General features: G+C 38.6%; 1 protein-coding gene across 1 annotated transcript in view; it reads right to left on the bottom strand.

Annotated features, from left to right (window-relative positions):
* The window catches only part of Foxo3 (forkhead box O3), a 106021-nt gene that overhangs the window by 38298 nt on the left and 41860 nt on the right, over positions 1-25863 (bottom strand). The gene's annotated exons all lie outside the window — the stretch shown is intronic.

The raw sequence follows: 25863 nt of genomic DNA, 5'->3' as shown, positions 1-25863 counted from the left end.
ACTCATCATTTCAGAGATGTGAGCAGAGTGTCCAGCAAACTGAAGCAAGCTGGACAGTCTCACAAGTAAAGGCAAGATCCGTGTTTCCTTCCTCTGATCACAAGGTGTACTTTTGTCCATACCACTGGTTTTCAAATTCTGTATTCAGCAGCTGAATCCTTTTCCCAGATGAAATCTTGAGCAAAATTTGATATATAAAGCAAATGACAATGGAAATGCTCGGTTATACAGCAGTAGGGGATAGAAGGCCCGGCCCTCCTCCCCCAACCCCAATCTTCCTTCACAAGGGCCTTGGCATCCCCCCACAGAGCTGTGAGGTTTTTAGGGCTATATTTGAATTGCTGCTTCCTACTACATTCATCCCTTACACCCCACCTCACCCTATCCTACACATCTACAAATGCCATATGTGTGTGTGCAAATGATACATACATATAAGCATGTGTGGGATAATGCTACTGAAAATGTGGATATCAGGGTAAAAAGTTACTCCTATTCCACTTCTAACTTAACCACTTTTGACATTTTTATGTTTTTTCTTTTTTTTTTATCCGAAGTTTATGTTTCATAAATCTGAAAACAATTTTCTGATCTGTTTTTACTGATTTGACACTGGACACGTTTGCTTAACATGTTAAATTTTTATTAATATTTGTGAGGATTTCAAAATGTTCTTTTTGATAAATGGCTAACTTCTGAAATATGTCATAAACATTGAGCATTATAATCACATAACAGAAGTGACGAAAATACTTTAATGAAAACAATATGGACTAAAAAGGAACAAAACCAAAAAGCTACTGGAGAGGAGACAGAAAAGGGGAAGAGAGGGCAGGGACAAGGGGAAAAAATGAGAACCAAGACCTATCATGTAAAGGTACAAGATCCCAATGATGAATGAAGCTGTACTGTATACCTAAAATGTACCTCAATGAGAAAAAAAAAAAAAAAAAAAGAAAGAAAAGAAAAGGGAAAGAGTCAAAGACTAGGATAAGGAAAAAAAAATGTACTACTGACTGTCAGGTGGGGAGAGAAATTCTTTGTGGAAATAGTCTCACATAGTCACAACTGCTGAACTATAGAATAATGAACCATCTTATTTTTATCAGTAGTCTGATAAATATAATAAACCTATGCAAGAATATATAAATCTCGAATCAAATTCAATGGTTACAGTTAAGGTTGACCTTAGGGAGAAATGTGATTCTCATCCAATTCAGTTTGCAACCAGAATTGTGCAAAGCATGAAGTTCATGGAGCCAGGAATTCAGCTCCATAGTGCCTCCACAGTTCGATCCCAAGTAACCAAAAAAAAAAAAGAATTCAGTTAATGAACTGATATATAAATAATTTCCATGAAACTGATCAGAGGCTGATCATATTGTTCAGTTATTGACTGCTATTGTGGGGGAAGTCTAAGGGCAGACTTAGTACACACTCTACATCCCTTCAGCCTAGTTTCTATATTGGTTCTGGCTCTCTAACTTTGTGTCCAATTGTGTCACTGGACCCAGAAGTACCTCAAGAACTATCTGAGTTCCATATGCACATGAAACTCATCAACCTTGAAAGTAAATTATTTTTCAAGTTGTGCTAAACTAGCGAAACAAGAAAGACCAAAGTAAGGACAAGAAAAATAACTTCTCAGTTATAGATGTGTTCCTTCAAAATCTCTATTTTACCTTTGGCAACTCTGGGCGAAACTTCATTAAAGGAAGAGATAAAGAGATAATAAAAGACAAAGGCCATGTGGCAGAACTATGCCTACCACTTATAAAACCCCCTTGCTCTGTAGATCTCTTTACAGGACTGCTCATCATTTAAAGGAGGTGGTTCAATGGGACTGCCTGAGAGGGCGCTACAGAGCCACTCAGGTACCTTTCAAAATTTTCCAACAAATGCAAATAAAGATGTTTGAGTATAGAACAAGAAATAATCAGTCTGGGAGATCTATTTCCTGTGGTTTTTCTCCCAGCAAATATCAAATGAAAATGCCGCACTGGGTGCCGAACTCACTCCAGTCCTCACCCTTATAAACTTCTGGACCATGCCTGAGTCCTCCATCCATATGTAGAGTACTTCCAGTATGCCCAGTGATAAAGGGTTGCGCTAGGCTAGGCTGGACCAGTCCATATTTTCCTCAAAACCTAGGATACTGGTTTTAAAATACTGGCGCTGGGCAGGGGATTTAGCGCAGTGGTTCCGCCGGCTGCCTCACAAGCACAAGGACCCGAGGTTCTGTCTCCAGAACCAATCAATCAATCAATCAATCAATCAAATAAAATGAAATACTGGTGCTAAAAATCCAAGGCCCCAGGACAGCTGGCACCTGCCTCATGGACCTCTCTCCACTCCAAGAAGGCTCAACACAGGGATAATTCTTCTTAATGCAAGGTTGAGCTTGTAAGACCCATTGCACTTCCCCCTTCCTCTGCTAAGCAAGCTTTCTCCAGATCCCTTGTTGACAGGTCCAGTGATGAGAAGCCAACAAGTGAATACCACGCCCGTGCTCCCTATGGGCCCAAGCTAACACTTCAGGTGTGCATAGCACACACATGTGCTACTCCTCACCATCTATAAAGACATTAAGCCACACACTGAATGGGACCTGGGCACAAGATCGCTTCAGTTTCTGGATCTCTCTCTTCAGAAGAAGGGAGCAGGCAGGAGGTACTAGTCACGCCTTTTTTTTTGGGGGGGGTACCGGGGATCAAACACGGGACCTTGTGCTTGCGAGGCAGGTGGCAGAACCACTGAGCCAAACCCTGGGCCCTAATCACGTTTTGAAAGCAGCCCATGGACTAAGCCTCAGAACAGCCTTCTCATTGCCCAAACTGAGGCCCTGCCTCTAGGCTGATGGCTGATCCAGCTAATCCTGCTCCTCTGGTAGGGCAAGACTGACATGAGGAGCACACATCAAGCCAATCAGGAGTAGAAACATCCTTCTCTGTCCTGAGAAGTCTTACCTGGGAACCCAGCTGCTACAGACAAACACTGTGCTGCTATTTAATGAAAATTTTTAAAAAATTTATTAGTACATGTTTGTAGTACATAATGTTTACCTTCTTTGTGGGGAGCTGGTACATGTACAGAACACATCTTTCTTTTCTTTTCTTTTCTTTTCTTTTCTTTTTTCTTTTCTTTTTTCTTTTCTTTCTTTCTTTTTCTTTCTGTATACTCATTCCCTTTCCTTTTCCCTAATGTAAATACTATGTACTGCAAACATGTACAAACATTATGCTTTTTAAAAGTACTCCTTTTTCTTGTTTCTAAACACTCAAGTCATTGTGATCAATTCACCCTCTTGTGACCTAGCTCAATCCCTCTGATAAAGGCAATCCATCAGCATATTCCAGAAAACACAAATTCTGCTGCATCTACTGGCCTTGAATTCAGTCTGCCTTACCTCCATTTCTCCTGACCCATGAGCGCTGCTGTCCCCATGACGTGTTGGTACTAGTGATCAAGTGGCTGATCATCTCACCCCAAGCTGCAGGGTGCAATGCCTCAACAGGAAGAAGAGGTCCCTTACTTCCTACACAGTACCTCCTACAGGCTCTGCTCAACATGCCTAACAATACTTCTTTACAGACACATTAATGTTAGATATTTTAAAAAGATAAAAAGTCACACAGAAAACAACACACACCCAAATACCCACTGCTTGACTTTAACAAGTCTTAGCATTTCTCTATATTGGCTTCAAATAATTTTTAAAGGAAAAAAAATTAAGAGATACACGTTAAACAGCTTATGTATGTCCTGTTCAATGCATTTCTTGTCTACTATCCTTACAGTTAATCACTATCCTAAAGTTAGTATTTATTATTTTTCTAAGATTTGTTATGTGTACATATACAAAGATACGTAGTAGTTTGCATGTCTTAAAACTTTAATATAAAAATATCTATATTGTTATATAACTTGCATTTTGCTCACTTTTTAAAAATTGTTAATGGGAAGTTCACAATATATGCATAAGAAGAAAGAGTATTGTAAAAAATTCATATATTCATCATCTAGCTTCATGGCCAATCTTATGACTATATTTACTTACCATCCCCTTCTCAGCCCTCCAATCACTGAAACAAAACCTATACCTGTAAAATTTTTGAAGGTCTTGTTTGTATTGCAGCTGGCCGGCTTTCTAAAAAGAAGCAAAACAGAAGGGGGAAGGATCCTAGCGCACAACTTCAACCACCATGGGAATAACAGCCCAAATCATCAGCAGATGGATACAACAGGACACAAAGGATACTGGCTGTGGTTGGACTAGGCAATCTGAGTGGGAGCTTCTCCTGTACCATTGGCTTTGGGAAAGGGAGGACCTGGTCATCCTTGAGTCTTTCCTTTGCCCACTACCTTCACTCTCAGTTCAGCCTTATCTCTAAATCTGTGAATCACTCAAGATACTATCCTTTTGTCATTAGAAAGAATCTCCATCTTCCCCCTTCCTTCATGTACTCAAAGTATCTTGAGTTATATCTTTAAATAAATTTATACAGCCACATGTGACAGCAGTTGCTAATGTTTATCAAGGGTTTTCTTTGTACCAGTTATTTTTTCATGCCTCAAATTGCACTATTAATTCATTTTACAGATGAGGAAGCTCTGGCATGCAGAAGTTAAATAATTCCTCACTGAACCCAGAGAGACAGACTCCAAGCCCACAGAACTCACTCTGCTTCTTTCACTAAAGGGCCTGTTCCACTGGAAGGCAGAGAAGCCATACTTGTTGGCCATTTGGAGACAATCAAAATTCCACTAGCAAGAATGGGGTGAAAATTTGAGTAGCTGAGCCAGATCAAAGGTTGTCTGCAGACTGCTCTGGGAAGTTGGTTCTTAGCTCTATGGTATTCAATTTTCCTTTAAAGAGGTCACAACCAAATTGACTTCTGCATAAAAAAGTAAAAAACAGTACAAAGGTATACAAAAGCCATTCATTTTTTATTCAGGCTCTTCCTGAACTTTATATACTCAACAGCCACTTAAAAACAGGGAACAGAAGAGAGTAGATCATGTTCTTGATGCCTGAAAACACGTGACCATCCCATCATGAGAATTGGCATTGCCATATCAAAGAACACATTGTACTGCATGCACAAAAGGGGGTACAATTATACTGACCTCAGTATTTGACCTTCAGGCAGCAAATGCATCAAAGCTTGGTCCCCTAACAAATTTTCATCATTCACAACAGAAACTTGTTTCTAAAGAAAAAAATGTCACTTTCCTTTTAAAACAAAATGCAAAATTTTACACAGCAGTTTTTTAAACTGCATATCTTAAATGCTCTTTTCTTTACAATAAGCATACAATCCTTTTCTTGAAAATCAACAGATAATTCCCCAACTTGCCAACACCACAGATGCATGTATGTACACACACACAGTCTCCTTCCCTCCTTCCTTTTTCTCATGCATGAGTCAAGATTCTTATCCAAGGCAGGCTAAAGATCTGTCACTGGGATCATACTGTTTACTTGCTATTTCTAAATGAGAAGAAACAATACTGCCCAGTGTCTCCTTTTATTTATCCAATCAGTATTTATTGAGTGCTGAATACTTAGTATTCTAAATAATGCTGAATTACAACAGTGAATAAGATATGCAGAGGGAGGGTTAATGTACGTACATATGTAGCTGGGGACTGAGCCCCAGAGTGTTTACACCAAGGTACATTCCAGCCCTTTAAAAATGTTTCATTTTCAGACAGGGTCTTCCCAAGTTGCCCAGGCCAGGCTCAAACTGCAAGTCTACATGGAAGATTTCCCTCATTTGCTTAAATTCCTGGTTTAGGGTCCTCCAGCTGAAATTTTATTTTCTTACAGAACAAACTGTAAGGGTGGCAACTGTGTCGACAGAGAAAAAGCTGTAATATATTATTGTTTTATAGGTTTTTAAGTCAGTTTTACAAAATATACTTAAGCCATTTTAAAGCTCTAGTTTCATCCTTAGTAAAGTGTAAACTTCCCCATAACATCTGTTCAGAAGGAAAAATACTAAGGCTGCCACTAGCATCTGAAGCTTCCTACTTTTTCAGTACTCTGTTTCTGTGCTCTTCACACGGTTCAGGCAGGAGGACAGCTGGATTTATACCGGGGGATCACCAGCTCAAGCATGGTGGCAGCTATCTGTGAGCCTCACTGGAATTTCTGCAGATCCTGTCCTGACCCAATCACACGCAAAGGGATCCACAGCCATATCACAGTACCTCAAACAGTGCAATACACATAATGCATTAGAGGAGAAAAATTACTGAACAAAGAACTGAATGAATAGAAATCGCTGAATGGAAGAGTGCAATTAGTTGCTACTGCACAGGAAAGTACTCCAGCTTCATATTAGCTTTTTTGGAATGCTAAAATGTCCAAAGCTTAGGCAATCTCTCTAAGATATGGAGCATTTCACCTAAGGCTAACTCCTGATCCCCCACTCCCCACTACACTTTATGCATCTTCTGTCAAACTTCTGGTCATTGTCCTGCTTCCAAAAAAAAGAAATTTAAGGCCACAGGGCTACACTTTATTCACCTTTGTAGTCTTCATACTGTCTAGCACCATGTCTATACCAATCTTTAGCTCACTAATACTTTTATGTTTAGTTAATTAAATAAAGGAGGCTTTCCCTATTGTGATATTAGGAAGCACACAGCACTTTCAACTGAAAAGGGTGAACCTGAATCTAAGCAAGCCTCTAGTTAATTCCAGTTTCAGAAAATTCAGGTGATAGAAGATGATAATGGCATCACAGGAAAACAGATATATCTAGAATGTGGGACATTCTGCAGGACAACTGGGCCAGTTTCTACAACAAGTCAGTGGCATGGGAAAAAGGGGCAGAGAGGGTTTATGGGTGACAACTATACTTGACCAAAAGAGATAATATCCATGTGCCATGTATGGCTCTTGTTTAATCCTGATTTTAACAAACAATCCTAAAAGGACTTTCTTCATAGAATTTAGAATTTTTAAACTGAGTTTTAGATGATGCAAACAAACTATGAGAACTACAGTTAGCTGTGATAAATGGGTATATAAGAATATACCCATATTTTTCCCAGGTGCACAATGAAGTATATAGAAGTAAAAGAACTGAGGCCTAAGATTTGTTTTAAGATCTGCAATAAAGGAAAACAAAAAATCAAAAAGGAAAAAAAAAAGGAGATTAACTGAATGAGACAAAATCTTGATAACATACTTTTGCAAAAGATTTTTTCTCAGTTTCTAAATTAAGGAAGCTTGAAAGCATAATGTTAAAAAATGTATGCATAAATTAAATGAATACCTTTAGACCTCTCTGACTACATTTTCAAACTTATCAGCCAAGTAAATTACATTGGCAGAATTCCTAGATCAGTCATGGTAAACCTCTTCAAGCCTTCAATGATACAAACAGTGTGCTGTGGCAAGTGTGCTGTAGGTTTACCACCACGGCCCTAGAGCCCGTGTCTGAGGTCCAGGGAGAGAAAATGGGGTGCACAGGCAGGTCCCAGTCAGCTCTCTCCCAAGCCCAGCTGGTGCCAGGGGGAGGGTGAAAATCACTTCAGAGCCAGTTTATCTGACAAATGATAAAACCAAACTTGCTTTTCTGATTACCTCTACTATTTTTTTAACAAAGGACAAAACATTTTACATACTGTCCAATAAGTAATAAGCAATGGTTCTATCTGCAATGTCCACCCTTCAAGAACCCTGTATCCAGCAGACTGGCACAGTTCCCATTCCAGGAAGGGAAGCAGCTACACCCAGACCCTCGAGGCAGAAAACTGGAAAAGAGAAATGCTGACAAGAGCAACACTGAAAAAACTTTTCACAAGACAAGTGGGGTCAGAAGGCCCTTCATTGTAGGCACAGCAAGCACTATGCTTTTCATAGGCTCATTACCTTAATTCCCATCAAAGGTGCTTAAACACAAGTGCTACTTTATTCATAAAAAAGCCTGAGAAAATCACACAAAACATTTGGCTCTTCATTTATTTAATATCTTCTGACAGGCAAAAAAAAAAAATTACAAAATAATAATTCAGAATGTAGGGTATCCTGTGTTCATGCAAATCAACACACTCCTCTTTCCTCCCACCCCAAGAAAATAAAACCCAATAACAATGCATACAGATTAGGGGTGAGGCATTTGTAGATCAAAGGTGGAAGTGATCAAATGCATAAAGTCAGCACTATGACTAGAGTAACGTTTCATTTATTTGAAGGCAGCCTGACAACCCCAACTCTCCAGAACAAAAAGAGCCCTTTCCACACAGTTCGGGTCGAGATCACCATTTGGAATTGAGAGACTAAGCCTTAAAAGTGCAGGAATGGTGTCTGTCTGGTTTGCCACTCTATCCTCAGGTGCCCAGCACATAAAACATACTCAGATGAATGTGAATAATTGCACCCACAATCCTAACTCCCCCAGTCTTCTAACTCCTGAAAACCAGACAATTTAGAAAATACTGGTGATGGTCCTTCATGATAACCTAAGTTCCAGACTTAAAGAAAGCAGCATGATTTTATACATTTAGGAAGACTAAAAAGTGCCTCAAATAAATGGACTTGAGCATCTATGTTTAAAACAATAAGAAAAAACTCTTCTGTGCAGTGAAAAGTAACACATTTAAAAAACTCAAGATTATTGTCTACATTCTAATCATTTAGTTAACAAGCACTATCTTATCTCTTTGTAGTAACTTCTTGAAAAGGAATACAATGACCTTTGATAGCAAAGGGAGAGAGAAAAGAAAGGGTGGCAAAGTTTGAAGTCTGCTAAGAGCTGTTTCCTCCTCCCTTGAAGGATTCCCTTGAAAGTCTCACTGTCATAAAGACATCCTGAAAGCTCTGCCCTCCCCCCTCTCTCCAAGTCTAATGTACCCCTTTCCCCCGGTTTATCCAGTTCTTTTTTCTGGTATGAAGGATCAAACTCACGACCTTGCCCTTGTGAGATAGGCACATTGACACTGAGCTAAATCCCCAGCCTTATCCAGTTCTACCCTCTGTCCCAACCTGATCTCAGAGCAGTCCTACTAGGTATCTTCTCTGGCCTTTTAAATCACTGTAACAAAATACCTGTGATAGTCAAATGAAAGGAGAAAAAATTTATTTTGGCTCACAGTTTCAGGGGCTGCAGTCTATATTCAGTAGGCTCCAGGGCTTTAGGCCTGGCAAAGCAGAAGTACCATGGTGGAAGGGGGTTGCACCACAGGGCTGCTCACCCAGAGAGAAGGGGCATGGGCCAGATATCCCTTCAAAGGCTCACCTGCGGTAACCTACTTCCTCCCACTGGGCCCCACAGCTCAGTCAGCTATTAAATCACCAATGGATTAATCCACTGACAAGTTAGCACCCTCATGATCCAGCCCCTCTCTAGGCTCTGCTTCTGACCACCGCTGCCTATGTGCACAGCACGCATTCAATGCATAAACTTCGCAGTTTAAATTTAGAAATGTCAAGCAACTTACAAGAAAAATTATATGTCTCTGAGACACCAGCACACATTTTCACTTAGGGATGTACTTGTGATTTATTGGACCTCCACATTTTATGCTTAGAAAAAAAGTTTAAGAAATATAAAATACATCATGTAAAGCTTAACCAAAATCACAAACTAATTTTTTACTTTTTACATTTTGACTATTTCCTGCAAAAAATGAAGTGACAATTTATTTCAAAGTCCACATACAGTTTGCCCTGCAAACTACAAATAATCTTTTCAAAACACTGCACCCATCCACGACTTTCTTCTTGCTATTACTTATTAAGCAAGAAATCTATTGCTCAAATAAACGTAATAATTTCCCCTGTGCATCTTGAATTATATAATCTTCATTTAGAATTCCTTGGCTGTGTACCAAAAAACACTATCTTTCTAAAGTAAACCAAGATTTAAAAAATTAATCTTAAGAAATATCACATTAGAACAGCATACACCCTAAATTTCATCAACCACAGGCCTGAAAACCTCTGGCTGACGATCCCTGAAAATATCAGGGCATATGTGACCTGGATATACAAACTTGGATCTTGCTTACCAAGTAGGTGAAATAATACCTTTTAGAACATTCACCAAACATCAAACATGTTCATGGGAAGAATGAAGTTCCCTTCTACCCGCTCCCCACCAAGCCCCAATACTATTTTGTTATGTTCCTGTCACTGTGTATATATAATCCAGATGAAAATCTTGGTGGCAACCTGCCCAATAACTTTACCTACTTTCACGGATGTATGTGATTTTCTTAATCGCTTCTAAATCCAGTTAACAAATAATCAATGAAATTTTGCAGTTGTTCTCTATTTTTTTAATTAAAGGAGAAAACTTTTGTATTGACTATTCATAAAGAAGGAAAAACTCTGAGAAAAGTTAGCATTACACAGTGAGGAAGACTCTTAAGCTCAGTTCATATACCCATAGCTAAAAATCAGAGTTTCTTTCCTTTGCCCTTCATTTTAGTAGTTGAGATTATTTACTCATAGGGAGACCCACAAACTGGCATATATGCTTTGATACCACCTATTATACTTTTTTATACTTGTTACAACTACATTTTCTACAAAGATCAGCGGCATGGAGAGTGCGTGTTGTTTTGCTTCTCTGAAAAGATACTGATTTTTGTACAGTCAGGACATCAAAAAAGCACCTACCCGGGACAAAAAACGTCTGACAAGGTCTGTCTGTGGAAAAAACAAGTCCTTCCAAAGCTGAAGGCCAGACCCAGTACACCCTGACAGGTGAGAGCTAGTGGTGTCAATGCTTAGGGAGGAACCTATAGGCACCAAACTTCTCTACCCTCTGAGGAGGTGAGATGCTAGGAAAGAATGATTTACATGTGCAGGTGGGTTTGTTTGTGCCTTTTACTCATCAGCAAAACCACAGCTCCTACTCACACTCAGCAATGATCCAGAAATCATGAAAGAAGACCATTTATAAACACATCAAAGAAGGCCCGAGAGACATCTAGGGTTCGCAATGTCTGTGTCTGCACTGTCACTTCTTGAGCTCAACCACAAACCTCCCCACTCAGATGCTAGGAAGCAAGAGCAGATCCCGGTAGGCTTCTGAGCATGTTGGGGTCCTAGGCACATCCACAATGAGAAAGAGAAGGAGGGTGGATACAAACACCTGTCTCAGCTCAGAACGCCTCCTATGCTCTCTCAGGCTGCCCAGAAGTGACCCACACTCCTCCAGCTTCCACTGCAGCTCAAGTTGGGGAAACCTTCTAATATTTTTTTAAGGCTCTCTTAAACACAATACCAGAAGAGGCAAGTTTCTGAAGGAACACCTGAAAGAGAAACAAAGTATGTGGGCGGCCAGTTCTCTCACAGACATCACACTCCATCCTTGCTCAGAGTAAATGAGCAGGGCCCACTGATCCCCACGGAAACCGGATGTGTAAGATTATCTCCACAGTGTGGAGGGGAAGCCCATCAAGAACTCCTGCTGCTTCCTTCCCAGGAGAGCCTTTCTGCTCCCCTGCATTGTGGTGACGGTGGTTGCAAACAGGGTTATGACAGGAGGAGAAGGAAGCAGAGATGTTTTTAAAAAGAAAAGAAAAAAAAAAACCACCAATAAAATAATTGGTAGGAAGGAGAAAACAACCAACGCCTCAGAATTCCCCAGGGGGCAGGGATACCTTCCTCAGATTTGATCTCATGAGGAAATCACTCAACTAGATTAGCCCTCCCCCTATTTCTCCCACCTGTTCTGGCTGACTCAGGTACAAAGCAAGCCTCAGGACAGAAAGCTTCCACTCTAATTCTTTTGCTCTCCAGAAGAAATGATGGAGAGCCACTCCTACCTCTCCTCAAAGTTTCAGAGGCTTCTGTTTCTTCCTTCCCAGTGTTCACACAAAAGTGGTGATTCAGCTTCAGCCACATCAAGTCCTCCCACCTCTACTGTCACTGTGAACAGGAGGGCTGCATGAGGCCTGAGGCCCAATTCTGGAAACCTCTTTCTTCTAGTGGGTCCTCCGTGTTACTTCGTGGTAAGCACTGGAGGGTGCTGACTTGAGGGATGCTGAGACCTCTCACCTCTCTCTGACTTCCTCCCCATATACTCACGAAATGGTCTGTATCTCTGGCTTCAGGCAGAGTTTCCCAGCCTTGACACTGCCAGTGCTGGGAGCCAGCTGATTCTGTGTCTAGCTGCCTGTGTATCATAGATGTTCTGCAACACTCTGGCAAGCTCTATTCACTAGACTCTAGTACACTGTCCCTCTCCACCCCACCATGTGACAATTAAAGTGCCTAAAGGTATTCTGGGGACAAAGCTGCACCATCCCATACCAAAATCACTGGCTTAAGATCACCTCAGCATATTTTGTAAATTTCCATATTATTAAAAGAAGAATACCTGAACTGCTATAACCTGCTAAGTCTTCAGTGTGAATTAACCTATGATTTCAAAGGAAAAACTAAACTGAGAGAGGCTCAGCATTTGAGGCAGGGCTGAGTGGGACGTAGCAGTAAGAAAGGCAGTACAAGGGGAAACAGCTGACACCCACTCGCAGCACTTGACCTGATAGTTGCTTCTCCTGCTATTTATGAGTAAGCAAAACAGAATTCAAGGGCTGTCTTATCCAACTGAACCTCAGGGAGAACAAACCACATCAAAAAATCCGTAACCAAAGGATCAAATAGGTCCTAACCAATGAAATGAAGCCAGAGCTCCCCACCCCCAAATCAGAGGACACAATCAAGCACCCTGGTGCCCCATGTAGAAAAACTGAAGGGGTAAGGCAAGATCACTAAGGCAGAGTGATTCTGCTGGTGGCCTCACAGGGACTCAGGACCACATTTAAAAAGTAACCAACAACGATTATTCTAGGAGATCTGCATAATACACAAGAAATTAAGGCATTCTTGCCCTCAAGTTGCTTACAGTCAAGTTGGAGAAAGATTACACATTCATCAACATCTTCATCACCACCTAATAGTAGCAGCTAAAGTTTATGGGAAGCTTATAATTTACCAAGCTCCATACTATGCACTTTATAGCCATTATCCTCTTTTCATCCTTACAGCAACCCTGTAATACAGGAATAGTACTATCCTTATTCTATTTTTTAAAAAAGTTCAAAGAGACCAAGTGACTTGTTCAAGGTCACACAGCTAATACATGGTAGAGCTGGAATTTAAATAGACTCCCTCAGTTCCAAAGGCATGTCTAAGAGTACTGTGTGCTGCAGCACTGGAGACCACAATGCAAAAGTGCACAGGGCCAAGCGCTGAGGCTGGCAGACCGAGGGGATCTCAGAGGAAAGCCAAAGCCTGGGACTGGCAAAGAAGAAAATGTGCTTCCAAGGCACAAAGTTCTTTAAAAATTATCTCCGTGTCTCATGGCCATTTAACCAGCTGTTGGAAATGCAACTGCTCACAAGGGAAATCAAAGTCTTTCCTTAAAACAACTCAAGGGCTGGAGGAAAGGGGCATTGCAGGCAGACACAGATGAGGACCAGCGAATACTCCCTCTTCTTCCAGTGTAAAGGATCTTCTCTTCTAGTGTGTTTAAAGCATTAGATTTCATTTTACACCAAACCTATCTTTCCAGGTCAGCAGGACTTGGAATCATGGACTCCTCTGATGGCCCAGGGAATGCTATGTACCCAAATCCTAGAAAAATATCCATACTCACAGTCTCTGCACTCCATTAACACTTAAAAGACCTTTCCATGTTATAAAGTCATGACCTCCTAATTTGGCCCTGGGTTTATATTTTACTTTTTCAGATATTTTCACCCTAATGATTCACAGCTAAAGAAAGCTGAGTAATACAGTAAAAGATTCATTGCAAGAATTTTTCACTGCAGTAAATGATGTATGTCTTATACACACTCTAAATCCTTTCTTCTGTACACTGCATTGGGAATCTCATTTTGAACTTTTCCTCCTGATTTAAGAATGACCAAGGAAGTCATTCCTTGGTTTGACTGAATGGCACACACAATGCCTTTTCGACTCAGCAAGGCAGCCGGCTAGATCACATGAGCGAGCATGGCACTCCATGTGTTGTCCACGACTACTGCCTGCACAAACTACTGCTCCTCAGGGGCACTCCTAGCTCTTCACGCAGAGCAAGGACATACAGCCTTGTTTCCAAAGTGCTGAATGGTTATTATGCTCCTTTGGCGATTCACTAAGAAGTAACGATGTGCCCCATTATACATTCTTATTTTTTCCAATCTTATTTCACAAGAACATAGATTCTCCATCCAAACAAAATTATCCAACTTGAACAATCTAAATACTACTAGTTATCCTTAAAATTCTCAGTGAAGATGAGGGTAAAAATAAGACATGATTTTAATAGGCACTGAAATATTTTTGGTTGTATCATTCATTCAAAAAGCTAAAAATTATCTTCATTTTGGAGACTGTTCAAAGCTACAGGCACAGAGCCTAACACTGTGCAATAAAAATACCCTGTATAGGCCCTATATCAAATAAAACAACTTTTACCAAGTAAAATCATTTACAATGTTAATTGTTTCCCACACCCACCCCAGAGTAAAAACTACAATTTGAAATCTTAGTAATAAGCTGCCAACAGTAGCTGGTATTGACTGAGAGAAAGAAAAATAAAATTGTTATTACTATAAACAAATTATTAGTTCTTTCCAAGGTAAATAATGACTTGATGTTCTCATCCTCAGAAGCACAGCTTCATAACACAAACAATCCCAGCTCCACCAGAAAAACACCATGGTCTCCAGCACATTTGCTATGTAGAGCACCTATTACCTCTAACGTTCTGTGGGAGAAAGAAACTTAGGGCCCTGTCTTCAAAAAGCATCTAATTTGTTTGTAGGGGAAACTTCTACATCTCACATGAAATAAAATGATGTCACTTAACTACTACACACCTACCTAATGAAGAAATTTTCTCTCTTCTATTTTAGGAAAAGTATAAGCACAAAAATTATATACTATTAAAATGTTGAGGAAAAATGCTCCACATATAAAAACAAATCAAAAGGAAACACGAAACTATATTAACCATATTAAGTCCTCTAAGACAGGAATTAGTCAATGATGCTGTGTATTTCTGGGTTACTGAATTAAATATATTCCGTTTTTTTCTGACCCCCCCCAATACAATTTTAGGATTAATAAACATAAAGATCTAGCAGAGGAAGGACCGTGTTATAATTTATTTGGGGAATGAACTATGCTCTCTGTCAAGGAATATTATCTAATTATACTGCATTAAGAAACTTGTGAAGAGTCCCTCTGACTCTGCACAAGCTTGGTCCTACCCTGTGAATCAAATCTAGAAGGCAGGGTTAGAAATGAGGTCTCAAGAAGGTGGTGGTGTGTTTTAGCCTGGCATGCACAAAAGACTCAGGCTCTGCACACAAGTTTCCGTAGATTCAGGTGTAAAATGTGCCAAATTAAAACTCTTAAAGACCATCAATCACACCTTCAAGACTTCAGATACAACAATACAACACATGCTTATGCAGGTCTGGTCTTTATTCTTAATCAGGGGCATTAGCCGCCAAGTGCAACAGGAGGAATTGTTTCAAAAGTGGAGCAAGTATAGCTCAGCTCTTATTTTTAGTAATTAAAAAAAATATAGATACAGGGCTAAGGTACAGAACTTGCCTCGAATCCATGAGGTCCAGAGTTAGAACCCAGTATCAAAAAAAAAGAAAAGAGAGAGAAAAAAAAAGAAAAAATACAGATGTGACCGTGAAAGTTTTGTTAATCTTGGACACAAATAAACAGATGGCTAGTGCAGAAAAGAAAAGAGACCAAACTTGCATTTGAGAATATACTGTAATTCATTTTCATCTTCTGAATGTCAAAACCTGGGAGATTTGTCACCAGAAGAGGAAAACTATTTTAATTTCATTTGTTTGGCACATTCCAATTCTTAAGAAGCAGGAATAAAGAAAAGTGATGTCCAGCAAATATTTCCATGCACACTTCATTTTACTGATATTATACTGTATGTACACTTAAGAATCCTATTTTGCCACTTAATTTGTATGCATTTTCAAGTATTACTGCATTTTCATGTATTACTGAATCTCTGTAGGTCTCTTTTATTTACTTACTTTTATTAGTGTATATTTATAATATATCATAGTTATATTTGTTTTGGGGAACTAGTATATGTATATAACATATCGATCATTTTTAGGTATAAGTTATTCAAATTATCAATGGTCTAAGTTATAAAAATAACCATGACTTTCTGCCTTGGCTCCATAGTCACACTGAATTCTTTTTTTCCACTTTTTGTAACAGGCTCCACTTTAAAGAGTTAATACAGTAACAGAATTTGGCATCGGCATTATTTATCATGGTTTCATTCTAGGGTAGGATAATAACCAGACAAAATATATAAAGCAATTTTCAGACACTGGCCATCAGGTAGGATGGAACTTAATTCCTAAGAAAAGCAGAAGGTAGTTTCCAAGCAACAGCACACAGAAGGAAGTCAGGAGCATATCATGTTCACAGAGCAAAGGCAGCTGAGAACAGGAATCAGGAAGGCCATGTTTAAGGAGCCCAAGACAGCTACGGTTGGCAGAACAGAACACCTAGGAGCAGAAAATATCATGAAGGTCCCTTAGAGTCTTAGAGTGGTCTTCATACATGTGGGAGCAAACTAATTAAAGTTTGGGATACAAGCACCCGAAGGCAGTTGGCCTAAGAAGGCCCAGAACTAATCCAAGACTAGGAATAGTCCAAGTCTCACCAGCAAAAACAAGTAATACACCTGGATAGTAGATAAAGATCTCAGAAGACTCACTTAAGTAGTACTCCTCAATCATCCCTAGAACTAATGGCTACTCTGGACCTACTGTAACAGGAGCTGGCTTCAAAATGATACAACTGATGCCAAGTAATTTAACTGCATGCTAGAGCAATGACTAGCACTTAAAAAAAAATTACAACAAAAACTAGCACTAAACATAGTAAAATTCACAATGTCTGATATCCAAGCAAAAATTACCAAACATGTAAAGAAAATAGAAAATGTGACCCATAAAAGGAGAAATAGCCATCAATAGACACAGACATAGAAATGATAAGAAATGGTAGATTAGCAGGTTAGGACATTAAATAAGCTATTATAATGGTGTAGCTCCTTTGAAAAAGGAGCTGGTAGCTCTTCAGAAGGTCAAAAGAGTTATGATATAACTCAGCAATTTCACTCCTAGGCACACATCCAAATAAATGAAAATAAATGTTCACACAGAACCTGTAACAAATTTCACGGCAACATTATTCATATTAGTAAACAAATGAAAACAAATGCCCACTAACTGATTTATGGATAAATAAAATGTGGTATATCCATACAGTGGAATATTATTTGATCAATAAAAACTAATGAAATGCTTATAAATGCTACATGGATGAACTCTGAAAACATTATAGTAAACAAAAGAAAACAGTTACAAAAGATCACACATGATTATTCGATTCCACTGATATGAATAGCCTCTGCAGGCTGAATGTTTTTACATGAATACAAGCTGTAAGCGGGGAAAATGAGGAGTGACTGCTAAATAGAACATGTTTCCTTTCTAGGGCGATGAAAATGTTCTAAAATTAGATTGTGGTGATGGTTACATAAAGCTATGAATATACCAAAACTCACTAATCTGTCTACTTTAAATAGGTCAATTATAAGGTGATATGAATTGTATCTAAAACAGTTAAAAATTATAAATATAGTCCATGTAGTAAGAAGAGCAAAAATGTAAGTATGAAAATGAAAATACAAAACAAATCAATCCAGAGGCACTTTTAATGAAGAAAATGGCTATCTAAATTAAAAAATACATGAGATAGGATCAAGAGCAGAAAAGACATCTCCTAAGATCAGTAGACCTTAAGACATAACAATAACAAGTATACAAAACAAAGCACACAGAAAGAAAGAACAATTATAATCAACTGAGATTTAGCCCAGGAATGCAAGGTTGGTTTAACAATGTTGGTTTAAACAGGCTGGTTTAACTGGGTAAGGGTAGGAATGTAAAGGCCCTAGTTACTCCCTGACACCATAAAAAAAACAACAACAACAAAAAAAAAACAGTCAATATATTTAATTGTATTAAGAGAAAAATATATTTCACTGTATAAAAAGAGAAAAACCCCTGACTATCTAAATAGAGGTGAGAAAAGCATCTGACAAAATGCAATACTCATTTATGATTAGAGGAAACTTCCTTAACCTCATAAAGGGCATATGTGAAGAAAATACACCCAACGTCACATTTACTAATAGAAAATTGAGTACTTCCCCTTTCAAGGATCTCTTGCTACTGCTACTATTCAACACTGTACTAGTGGTCCTTGTCTGTAAAACGAGTCAAGGAAAAGAAATGAATACACACATGTGCATGTACACGAAAGGAAGACATTAAACTTTACTGACATGACCATCTAAGTAAAAAAAAAAAAAAAAAATCTTAAAATATTTACAAAAAGGGCATTACAAATATGAGTTTGGAAAAATTATAAGGGATAAAATAAATATATAATCCAATTAACTAAATTTCTATATACTAGAAGGGAGCAATCAGAAATTGTAATTTTTTAAATGCCATTTATAATAGCATTTAAATATGAAATTCTTAGAAGCAAATTTTACAAAAGATATAAGAACTGGAGGATTTGTAAGACATTGCTGAGAGAAATTAAAGGAGACCAGATATAGGGCAGTCCAAATAATTTAAAACCAAAACTAAGTCAGAAGATTTATATTACCTGGTCTTCAGATTTACTATAAAGCTACAATAATAAAGACAGTATGATACTGACATAAGAAAACACATACAGACCAAAAGACCAGAACAGAGAACAGAAACATACAAAGGTGTCAAAGTAGTTCAATGGACAAATGAATCTGGACTCTCCTATAAAATGTTAAAAATTTAAAATAAATAAAAATGTTGATATTAGCTCCAAATGGATTAGGGACTTAAGTTTATTAGCTAAAATTAGGTAGTTGGGAAAATATATGGAAAAAACTGATCACAGATTAGTAAAAAAAAAAAAAAAAAAAAAATTCTTCACAGGAGAAAAGGCACGAACTGGACTTTAACCAAAATTTAAAATTTGTTCTTCAAAAACAATGGTTAAGAAAATGGATAAGAATTCACAAATAGGAAAAAATTATTTGTACAGCTTACATACACACACACACAACCCAGTACTAGGGAACCCAGGGCCTCTGCACTGAGCTACATTCCCACCTCTTTTTAGTTTCAGAGACAGGGTCTTGATAAGTTGTCCAGGTTAGGCTTAAACTTGTGATCCTCCTGCCTCAGTTTCCCAGAATGCTGCGATTGTAGGAACATGCCACCATACTTAGCTTGTAAAACTTCTAGTTAAAAACTAAAGTCTTAAGAATACATAGGAACTCCTAATAACTGAATAGCATAAACACAAATAATTCTACTTTTTAAAAGAGGCAAAAGATTTCAACAGACATTTCACCAAAGAAGATATAACAATTACAAATAAGCACATTGTATTAGTCACTTCCCCACTACTGAGACAAAATACCTGACATCCACAACTGGGGAAGAGTTTCAACTTGGCTGATGGTTTTGGGGTTTCAGTCCATAGTCAGCAGACTCCAAGGCAGAAAGAGCACGGCAGAAGGGTACAGTAGAGGAGAGCTGCTTAATTCATGGCAGCCAGGAACCAGAAAGTAAAGGGAAGAGCCAGGATAAGAATACTCCTGGGTCAAACCTCTAGAGTCACCTTCAACTATACCCCTCCTCCTAAGAGCACATTCAGCCAAAAACTCATCAATATATTAATCCACTGGTGAGTACAGAACCCCTATGATCCAATCGCCTTCCATTACCCCACCTCAGAACACATGACACTTTTGGGGACATTTAAATCTAAACTACAACATACATGAAAAAATGCAGTCATTAAGCAAATGTAAATGAAAGCTACAAAAAGGTATCTACCACTGCAATCATATTACAGTCTACAATAGATAAAAATAAAAAGACTGGCAGTCACAAGTGTTGGAGAGGATGTGGAATAACTAGAATTCTCAATGCAAATGCATTTTGCAAAATGCACATTTCCTCTGGAAAAGTTGGGCTATTTCTTATAAAGTTAAACACATATGTACTGTGACCCAGCAATCCTCCTCCTGCATTTATTTCAAAAAAATGAACACAAATATCCCCAAAAAAGTTAATCAAAAATATTTATTGTGGTTTTATTCATAATAAAAAATTACAAATAACCTAAATGTTTATCTACCCATGAATAGATACACATGTGAGAGATTTGTATAACAGAACATCCATAAAGTGGTACTCTCAGACACTGTTAAAAGGCATAAGCACATCTCAAATGCACTGTGTTAAATGAAGATGCTACCACCACGAAGGGTAACATCAAGTAGACCCCATTCAGATGAAATTCCATAAAGAGCAAAAGCAGCTCTGACACTGTCAAGGTGCATGAGTAAGGGGAGACTGATGGGAAAAAAGGATGAAAATATTTGAAATGTTTTAATATCATGATTGTGATCTTGTAGAACTATGCACATTTATCAAAACCCAAATTTTATACTTAAACTGATAAATTTTGTTTTCAAATAATAAAAATAAATCTGATTAATTTTTTTCCCCACAGATGAATTTCACAATAAATTGCCATAGTTAGAAAAATGGGCAACTTTATTTCACTGCGAAATTAGCCAAATGCCTCAAAAACAGCAGGGCTGTTGAAGAAAAGTCTTCATTCTCTCTGGGTCATAAGGTGGGGGAGGGGAAAAAAGGAACAAAAATTGTAAGTACTAGAAAAATGTGAGGGGGCTGTTCTCTGAATTGTTTTAAATGCTTCAGATTTCACTCAATTTATATCTACTTACAAAGGCCACATAGGCCAGGCATAGTGGTGCATGCCTGTAATCCCAGCACTCGGGAGGTTGAGGCAAGAGAAACGCTGTGAGTTTGGGACCAACCTGGGCTACATAGTGAATTCCTGGTCAGTCTACATAGTGAGACCCTGTCTCAAAAAACAAAACAAACAAACAAAAAACAAATGCCTCAGACTATGTACATATTCTCTCTTTAAGCACGCACACACACACACACACACACACACGCCCCAAAATGCAAGAGCCCGACTCTTTTCTCCTCCATAACACAGAGCACAAAGGTAAAGGAGCCTCAGCCCATTAGGCTGAGAGGACCAGTCTGACTCTCATCTGTACTTAAGAACACTGTTGATCCTGCTGTGTTTTTTTGTAGGACAAATTTCCTTGTAGCCAGTTTACTGTGAATTCCTGGACAAATGTCAGAGTTAGAACCTAGTTCATTTACAGGATTATTTAAATTCACTTATTTTAAAATTATAAACACAAAAACTCAAATAAAATTTAAAAACTAAGAGAAGTAGTTACATTACAAATTCACCTAGCCCTTGATCCAATGAAGCAATAAGTTTTTTTCATTGAGTTTATTGGTACTTTTTAAGTATACAGCACAGTTACATTCATCATTGGGATCTTGTACCCTTACATGACAGGTCTTGGTTCTCATTTTCTCTCCATATCCCTGCCCTCCCTTTACCCCCTCCACCCTCCCCTATTTACAAAGACTTTGTTTCCATTTTTTTGTTTTCTCATATTTTTCTTTTCCCTTATTTCCTTTCCCCTACCCTTCGCACTTCCCCCACACCTTTAGCCCTTTTCTTCCTATTTCACATTATCAGTTATACAATTTGGATCTTATTTACACTTGTAGTTTTTCACACCAGAGAAACTATTCAGTATTTACACGTGTGTCTCATTTATTTCACTTAAGAGTATGACCTCAACATGCTTCCATTTTCCTATGAATGACTCTAGTTTCTCAGCCTATATATGCGGTAGGGATGCATACAAAGCAAAGAGCATAAAGTCTTACTACAACTAAGTAAATAAGACATATGTATATGAGCAAATCCATAAGGAATGCTTGTAAATTAATTAGTAGAGGTGTCTACATCTTTTTTCTTGGGGTGGGGAGAATATACTTACACTGGATTTTAAAAATCCAGTATGTATATCTCCTGAGTTTAAAGAAGACTCTAGACTAGGCAAGAAGGGGCCTGTGTCTGACAGTAAAGTCCCCTAGTCACATTAGCAGCACATTCATATGTGCGTTGTTAACTTCAAAGCTACAAGTGAAAGACCTGCAGTGTTATGTGCCATTAATGAAATGCTGACCTGACAAACCAGGTGAAAGGACCAAATTGTCTTCAAGTTTAAGAAGGGTCATTCTGATGATCCATGTGGCTGACTTAGACACATCTAGCTGAAGGTGATCCACAGTGTTACAGACAGATGAAGTGATAAATTCCCTTGCCCAAATGGTGCTGAACCTTCCCCCATCCCTTCTTGACAGTACATCTACAAGCTATATTTTCACCACCACTTTGACAAGCAATATGCAGGGAAATAAGTATTTTGGTTAATTTTAAAGCTAAAAAGATTAAGAACAGAGCTTTACAATTTGGCCCAAGGTGACTAAGCTACAAAGCAGCTAAACCTAGACTATAATCCAGACCTGTCACCACCAGCAAGCAACAGTCTGGTGCCTGCCTAGAGCAGACACTGCCCCCCACTGTAGTTACCACAACCATATCAACCCTCTGCCTTCTCCTGAGATCTGTCTAGTCTCTAAACACACACCAAAATTTAAAAATAGTAAGGCTCAGAGATAATCCATTTACTCAGCTTACCAGTTATAAACCACAGCTTTACAGAATGTGAATATAGGCTGATCCTACAGACATTTAATAACTAACCTCCAATAACCTCTTCTGTAACTGCACAGCTGGACTAAGGTGAAACCAACCAAAGAAATCCTTAACAGTTTGAGGGGCAGCAAACAAACCTTCACTGCTGAAGGAAGAGCCCTGGCTATCTCCACACCAGCAAAGGGAACATGCGCTATACTGCTAAACCATTAACTGTGTAAGCAATTATCCTGAGGTTAAAACAAATCTGTCTAGGAATTTGAGGCCACTTCCCTGACTCTGGGTCAGAAGGGTTAGAGGAAAAATAGCATCACTCGCTCTTTCATCTCAAAAGATCCTATTTCTCTTCAGACTTTCTGAAGACTTTACTATTAAAAATGCCAAATCCTACAAAAGTCCCCAAAAGAGGAGCCTTTAATTTGTTTCCTACTTATAAACACATTGGAGTAGTTTTCAAATAAGCCCAAAGACAAACAAAAGGGATGCTAAATGGTACACTTTGTTCAGACTCTGTGGGGTTGGCTAGCAGGTTAAGATATTTGATTTCCTAATTTCTAGGGTACTTTTATTTCTGGCTTTTGTTTTCAATGAGAAACTGCAGCATCAGAAAAGGTGTTTTTTTTTCTTTCCTTTTTTCCTTTCAGTATCTTCTACTTTGTTTGAATTGTTCCATTTCTCTTTAGGGACAAAAAGATAATTCCCAGTTAGAAATTAGTCTCTTTGGCAGAACTACTTACTCAATTCTCAGTCATTTTTCAAAGAAGTAGGCACATCCTTCACCTGACCCTAGCATCAGTTTTCCAAGAGGCTGAATGAGATATCTCACTCCACCCAAGTATTTTAAAGATGACTACTCAGAACAGAAAATGATATTTACATTTTACAACATTTGAAACAGAGAAACTTCAGGTAGTCTTAAGGGTGACTAGGAATGTGCATATGTGGTTCTCACTACTTTTGATGAATAAAACAAGGGAAATGAACACCTTTCAACTCTGACATTCTATGATCTCAATGTCCTTGGAAAATGACAGCAAATGGGACAGTACTGAAGATGACACGTGCCAGTAAGTAACTCTCCAAATGCACAGCCCTCACCTAAGAAACTGGCAATAGTGCAGATCAGTTCTTTCAGGACAAACCTCCATTAAAGAGCACACACAACTTTAACAACCTATTAGAGAACATACATTTCTGTTAGTATGCAATCTTCTCCGAGAAGTTATGTCCCTTTTTCACTCATGGATTCCCTGCACCTAGAACAGTATTCGGCATGTGATGAGCATCAGTCAATATTTAACAAATGAACAGATTTCTTGTAAGATAAAGCATTCTATATTTAATCTGTGATCTGCTAAAGGAAGGAGATGCTTACATCCTACTACATGTCAAATGGCAGAAAAATTAGGATACAGAGACTATCTTCGACTTTAAAGAGACTGAAGGGACTCTACCCACAATCATTTGGGCATGTGAATAGAGTAAGATAAAACAGTTTGAAATACACATTTTATAACCCTATTTTCATGACAAAACTTTTCTATGATCAGAAAACATTATCTGCAAGGTGAATTTCTGAGGGAGTATAGAAAGTATTCTATAGTATTTAAATTTGCAACAAAAATTCTTCCATTTCCTAAGTGTACCCTTTTGCATATGAAAAACATTCAAATTAATAATATAAGAGTCAATGAATTCTAAATTCCCTGAGTCTGAGAACCACTGACAACAGCTTGTTCCAAAATATTCCAATATCCCAAGGATTCATTTGTGTTTTTAAATATAACAAAACAAAAATCCAACATGTACACCTGCTGTTTGAATCAGCCCTGTCTTCTTCAACTACTTCAACTCCCACTGAGCTATCTTTATGGAACTCCCAACTACTACAGCAGGCAACAAGAAAAACTACTCACAACAGTGGTCAAGAAGCCAGCTCATGTGAGGTTTTTAAAATGGATGTGCAAAATAACTTGGGCTAATGGTGATCAAAATACACATTTCGACAACTTAACATGTGCAGATTGATCATTAAACCCTTGGTAAAAGTAGGACAAGCTGCTAAAAGGTTTAGGGAAAGTCTGTTAACTCCTTGCTTTTCTGAAGCTGCATGTTTACAAAGTCACTTCCTGGGAAGAAGAAAGTTTTCAATAGAGTTTCCTGTAGACAACAAGCCTTAATCACAGCATGGCAGAACTGCGGACATATCAAATTTGAGAAGACTGTTTTTTCTTTTCTCTCAATTTCTGTTCTGCCAGTGACTCTGCCACTGTGTGTGGAGAACCCAAAGAATTTAGGGTGAGCAAGAGGAACATCACATTTACAGGGGCCTAATTACCATGCGAAAAACACCATCTTCCCAGACAGCCTTGCCAATGAGCCAGGGTACAGTGTGTGATGCTGAACAAAAGGGTGAGGCACCGTGGAATTAGGGTCCCCCATTTCCAGAGGTTCCGGATACCCAGGCAGGAATAGTAATTAATCATTAAGAAGAACACGACTGACAACCGCAGGGGCAGACCGAGGAGCTACTACACAACACGCCACAGAACTCCAGCCTTTGACCCTCACCTTCACATCAGTTCTTCTCTCACTCTGCCCATTTCCTTTACATGCTGTTTCACAAGATTTTCTTTTCACAAGATGGCAATCTACTACACAACACGCCACAGAACTCCAGTCTTTGACCCTCACCTTCACATCAGTTCTTCTCTCACTCTGCCCATTTCCTTTACATGCTGTTTCACAAGATTTTCTTTTCACAAGATGGCACAAACCATCCTAATTTATTTGTAATTCTTACATAACACCTCCTCCCCCCAAAAAGAATTTTACCCATGATAATTTGCAAAGCAATTAGGAGGTGTGATAAAAAATACAGTGCACGTTCATTTTTTTAAAAAATGTATTGCAGTAAAAGACGTTATTAACCTTCCTCAATCTACTCCCTCACTTCAAACACATGTGTTCCATCATTCTTGCCACTTTCTGAAGCAGTTCCGGAGTCCTCTTTTGTGAATGTCTTTAGTTGTCCTACTGTGGCTGCCTTAGCATCCTGAATCAATTTAAAATGTTTACTTTTCATTGTCATTCTCTGCTTTTGGGCAAGAGCCAGAAGTCATTGGGTA

The sequence above is a fragment of the Fukomys damarensis genome, unplaced genomic scaffold (assembly GCF_012274545.1).
Source record: "Fukomys damarensis isolate Sample0158 unplaced genomic scaffold, DMR_v1.0_HiC HiC_scaffold_14, whole genome shotgun sequence".
NCBI lineage: Eukaryota > Metazoa > Chordata > Mammalia > Rodentia > Bathyergidae > Fukomys > Fukomys damarensis.
This window is presented reverse-complemented; position numbering and strand designations above follow the sequence as displayed.